The following is a 6,298-nucleotide window of genomic DNA, read 5'->3' as shown; positions in this document are numbered from 1 at the left end:
TCTTGAGGTTGTGTAGGTATATAGATGTGTATACCTAATATGTAATAAATTACAATAACTGTAACAATTGTGAAGATCAACCTCCATAGTGAAACAACAACAACAAACAAACATAATATAATAATAATAATAATCAAAAAATTTAACAAAATGTACATTTATATTTCAGAATTGGCATCTAGATTTTACTTAGGATATTCTTCTCGCACTTTCGTCAAAAACGTATTATATATAAATATTATGATGTGACGCTACGCTCAAAGTTTTTGTATGTACACAACATGATAAGATTAATTTCACATAGTACTATATGCTATTTAAGACGTTCTTAAAATAAACAATGATATAAATAAATCTGTCACTCGTGACATAATAGAAAAATACATGATTGGGAGACATGGGTAGCGTGGCCGAGCGGTCTAAGGCGCTGGTTTAAGGCACCAGTCTCTTCGGAGGCGTGGGTTCGAATCCCACCGCTGCCAATAATATTTTTACTATGTACATAAACCTTTTATTAAAAATACGGAATATCATCATGATAATATTAATCACGACCTAAAAATAAAAAAACAAAACGTTTTACAAATTGGCTAAGCGCCAATTGTTACAAGTTACATAATTTTGTTTAATAAAAACAAAAATGACAGAAATGATTAAAACAAGCGATTTTTCACTGGAGGATGCGGGTTCAAACTCAGGCCGATACCGTTGAGTTCTCTAACATATTTTTGCCTATTCATTTCAGCGGTGAAAACATCGTGAGGCTACAGCTTGTATCGAAGATTGTCAACTGGAACTGTCCTAGAATAAGCTTCGAGAGGACCACTTCCGTGCCATCATTTATACACAGTTAAATAAACACTATTAACATATTCTGCCGACCGTCCGTTCCGAATATGACACTCATTACAGCGAGACGAAAGGATTTCTCTAAAATATTTCAAACGCGAGGCGACGTCGTGATTCGCGTCTTGCGTCTTTGTAATTACGTGCAAATACTATTATATGTTTTTTTTTTTTGTTTATTTTAAATAAACTATCATTATTCGTTAAACAACTAGTTCTTTTCCATACAAAATATTTTATAAAATCTTAAAGAAAAATCAAATTCCTTATTCGATTACAGGTAATACCTATGTCGTCTTATTAAGTATGTTTGTAATTAAAATTTTATTTATTAATCTCTATCGACAATAATATATAAATAATTAAGTACATACCGTGTTCAATACTAATTGTATAATATTTTTGCACAATTATAATATTTATTTGTGTATTTTAAAAACGGAGATGTCATATTAACTAAATTTAATGAGGTTTTTATTAAATTTGTTTTGAAGATTACCCCAAATAAATAGACAGACAAACAATTAATTGCAAACAGCCATTGGTATATTTGAAAAGACAGACACAGACAGACACTTCAATTGCGTTTATTCGAATAGATAACAGTAAGAAACGCAAAGGAACAAGTTAACCCGAAAGAGAATGAACGTGATATCAATTAGGTAGATGGGGGAATCCCCGACGCTGAGCGTATTGGAAATTTTCAATAACAATGAAGGCTGAACTTGGCACATTACAGCATCGTAATGTAAAACGATTAAAAGCAAAGTTTTTACGAAAGGGTGTGGTTAGTATCGTTACGTTGTTAACGAATTATACAGAGCGGTTATTACGGGTTTATTTTTGTAATTATTAAAAAAAAAAAAAAATAATATTTTTTAAAGTAGGGTCTTATGAGAACCTTTGTTTTGTTATTCTTTACAAATCGAATCAAATTTATTTTATTCTAGTAAACTTTACAATAAAGCATTTTGTGTCAATATTTTAATTCTACCAGCGAGACGAAACGGCATAAAATTCGCCAATAATGATTACAATGATGTTAGTGTTCACAGTAATTGTTCTTAATCAGTCCAGTGCTGGGACTCGAGCCTAAATCCCGGCGTCTTTATTCTATATATTTTGTCTTAATAACTTGACTATTGCCCAAAAACGTTCTCTGTACCGTATACAAGAGGAAAGCAGGGTTGTTTTATGTTTAGTATGAATAGTATGTGTATCAGCTTTTATGGAATATTTTATTTTCTTGCGTATGAACAAAATATTATCAGAACGAAGATTAAATATATTTTCTATCGAGTAATATATTTTAATAATCAATTTATTTTTTAACATTTAATTTTTAATTTTATCATTTATATTTCTAAAAAAGTCTTGAGGAAATTTACAATAGAAGCAAACACTTTGCCCGAGGACGAATGAAATGTTTTTCCGGAGACGGAAACCTGTTACAAGTTCGTCTTAACTCCACTATGAATTAATTAATCAATATTAGTATAATAATACATTATATTATACCAACAATGTTATCTGAAGAAATATTACCTTGGAGTTCAAGCTTGCTTCGTACCGAATTTTATCGAATTCGTTTGAAGAAGAAACCTTAGAACTTATTTCACCTCGCAGCTCCACTAAAGATAACGCATGGACCATATTTAGCGATTCATAGATATAGAGTTCTCGATGAATGCCTTCGTCATATTGGTAAAGAAATAACATAAAATTAAAAAAAATATATAAATAAAATACGAGACCAAACAGAAAGTATACCATCCAAAACAAAAACAAATTTTCCAATCGAAATTCTGACGGAACGAACTAAAAAAAAATCATAAGCGAATTGTCGGTTAAAAATTCAATATAAAAAAAAAACGCAGTGTATCTGCCTTGAACCGGGTTTCCTAACCTCAAATAAATACAAGACACGTATCTAAATACAAATTTCCAACTCTAAGTCGATCTACAATTAGACAATCGGCACATCGGCGGTCCGTGAGCCATTAGGGCTTTAATTGAAAATAGCGTAACGGCTGTAAATTGTGAGTGCACCCCGCTTGCACCCCGTCGCAATGTCCCTCTGTCCTCTCCCATGTAATTATTGCCCGAGGTTCCACTGTTAATATAAGAATGTCCGTATCTATCGTTTTAAAATATTTTCCTCGAGGACGTAGCAGTTCCCTAGTCTTATTTGACCGTGACTATCTGAGATGGTATTTCGGATAGATAGTGTTGATTTGAGATGCAGGTACGAGTTCCATAAAGCACCACTGTCTGCGTTCATGCGTGAAGGAAAATTAGGGTAGGAAACCTGAAAGAAAAACATAATTAAAAAAATACATATATGCACTCGTAAAGACATGAAGTAAAATCCACCAATCCGTATTGGAACTGCGCGATGGAAAACAGTCCAAAGCTGTTCCTCAGCAGGGAATACTTGAGTTAACTAGGCCTGACGGTTTCCTATGAAACGAAATATACAACTAAAAGGTAACAACCATAACAATTATTTAAACTCAAATTCTTTAACGATTCACTTTCACTACTCCGAGTACATATTAAATATGATAACAAAATCAACGACTTGTCTTATCATATTTAATAGTAACTACTGAGTTTCTTGATCCGGTGGTAGCTTCATTTAATATAGTTTTTAAAATGACTATCAAAAGTGCTTGTAAAATCCTATTATATGGTATATTTTGATTTTGATTTTATGCATCTAATTCTATTATATTCTACGATTACATGTCATGAGAAAGTCGCCTTAAAAAAATACGTTAAAAAGTTCATTCGACGTAACTATTTAAAAAAATGTAAATTAGGGTGAACGGCGCCTATTTGACCATCGAGGGTCCGAGGGTAGGGTCAATCGGTTGGTAATCGGCACTATCGCCCCGATCAGTTCGATTCCCGCGGGTTGTAATTAGATTGTTAGACACATGCGATATTAACGTGTCATTGAGGTGGACTAGACGATCTTGATACTTTTATAATAATTGATTTTTTTTTTTACATAATAAATAAAATTTGATACTAATAATAGCTTAAGCAATTCTTTTAACTATTTTTTGATGTTATCAAAGTAAACACATTTTAAATGTACAAGGTAAATATTATAATTATTTTATATTTTCGCAATAGGAAGTGTTTTATAAACAGACAATTCATAATTTAAATAATTTTAAAATTAAACAATGTGTTACTATGATTAAAATCATGATTAATATTTTATTTAATTATTTATACGAAGTCTAACATTTAGTGAGTTCATCTGGTGTTCACATACATATTCAATGCAAATATAACACAATATTTAATAAGTAATTAAAAAATAAATTGCTTATTGTATTTCTGTAAATTGCGCGGAAAATACTTTATATATTAAAATACATTTTTCAATCTTGATAGTTTGTATACTGGATCAACCTTATAGGATACTTCTCATCCCGAAAGCAATGAGTACGTCTCAGCTAAAGATCACATATGAGCAAATTTTTTTGTATTTTTAAATGAAACAATCAGTGTCGTTGTTATTATGTGTGAACCCTGAAGATTAACTTCAGATAAAATTAATTCTAAACACTGGGTTAAACTTAAATAGTTTCACTTTTCACCATAACTTTGCACCCGAATTCGTCATCTAACATTTACCTAAAGTATCAAAACTGTTCAAGGATCTATAACCACAATTTGATGTCGATAAGAAAGTCAGTTGAGAACAAACAGTATTACATACATAATTTCTTTTAACGTATCGTAGCGTGCCACACTCGATACAATATTAACAATAACCTTTATACAAAAACAAGTGAAAAAGACAATTAATTATTTGTAAAGGGCAATTACGATGTTTTATAATATAAATAACATTTAACAAAATGTGATATATCAGGGAGAAAGTTAACGGATACTCGTTGTGTACTCGTAAGTCGGATCTTAGTTTATGTTTATGCAACTTTTATTCCGATAGGAACGAACGCTCACAAATAAATAGCTTTTTCTTTTTTCTAATAAGTTTTTATATTGATTTATTGCGAAGGTTTTAATGGACTTTTAGTTTTTTTTTGTTTCCTGCCAAGTGCATTTTATACGGTCTCTAGTTTTAATTCAGTTCGAAATTCTGGACGACGGAACTAGGTAACAAAAATAATTTAAATATATTTTTGATATAGCACGCATATACTTTGATTATTTATATGTCTCGATAGACTGTCATAGCTGAGAACTCGTCTAAAAATAGTGGCCAACGGTTGGTCACTAAAAGTACACACACTAGTAAAGTACTATGACTGTCACGCTCACCAAAATAATAAAGTTGGCTTGTTGTTCAGTTCTTTTGTATTGCGACACTCTGTCTATACATGTGAATTACTTACTATGAGGTGTCCATGTGGAATAAAAATTTTGAAAAGGCAAAAGTATTTCCATAACATTGCCTTTAGACCAAAAAGAACCCACGAAGAGTAATCTTAAGAATTAGAAGAAGAAGAACGTGCTGACACCATCAATGTCTATAGATCACTCTCATAATGTTATACGACAGCAATTAGATCCATATGAGGAGTTCAGATGCAGGAGCAACGGGTTTAATTTTCGTGGCGTGAGGTCATTGAGAACTTATCGAATAAAAACTCACATTGACAATAACCTAGCTATATACATTGTATAAGAACGTAAAATACTTATTATGACGTCTTGACACCAAAATCTATCAAAAAAATTAGATTTCAAATTTGAAATAAAAATTGACTTTATTGCGTTTTCTTTTGTTTTAAAAACAATAATAAGTCAATCACAATATCAATTAATATAACGTAATATTAAAGCTAGTGCGTTAAATGTCATGATATCTATTAATAAATTACTACAAACGATAAAAAAGAACGCAACGTCGTCAGTTTTCAATCTAAAAATACACACCTACAAATTAAAAAGACTTCAACACCAATACCGATCACCGAGTAAATTGGCAAATTTATGCACTTCTTCATAGACAATTTGTATCATCAATTTTGGTACCTCGCTGTTAGAAGGCACTACCGGACCGTTACACCGACCATCACAACAATTGACATAAATTTATACAAAGACAGCACAGTATACCGGGCTCCGCTAATTATAAGTTAATCCACACGAATGTGTTCATCCGTGAATGCGTGCAAATGTTTTTCAATAATAAATAACAATCAGTTTAATGATGATAAACGTTTACAATAACACATAGGATTATGTGTTTTTTTTCTTAGGAGATCTTAACATAATACAAGATCATAGTTTGATTACATACATAATATAATATAGTTTTAATTGTCCGATATGTGCAAATGTATGCTATCAATAGCGAGACACGCTATTCATCTTGCTAATAAATTTTACTGCACGGTTTTAATTTTGACGACCTCCGTGGTCGAGTAGTGTGTACACCGGTTTTCAAGGGTACGCCACTCCGACG

At 31.5% G+C, this 6,298-nt stretch overlaps 1 non-coding gene across 1 annotated transcript; it reads left to right on the top strand.

Moving 5' to 3' along the window:
• Positions 1-400: 400 nt before the first annotated feature.
• Trnal-aag lies at positions 401-482 on the top strand. The gene has a single exon. It is a non-coding gene; the product is annotated as a tRNA-Leu (tRNA).
• Positions 483-6,298: the final 5,816 nt, after the last annotated feature.

Source organism: Vanessa atalanta, chromosome 20, assembly GCF_905147765.1.
Source record: "Vanessa atalanta chromosome 20, ilVanAtal1.2, whole genome shotgun sequence".
Taxonomy (NCBI): Eukaryota; Metazoa; Arthropoda; class Insecta; order Lepidoptera; family Nymphalidae; genus Vanessa; species Vanessa atalanta.
The sequence above is the reverse complement of the archived record's forward strand: the minus strand, read 5'-3'. Positions and strand labels throughout refer to the sequence as shown.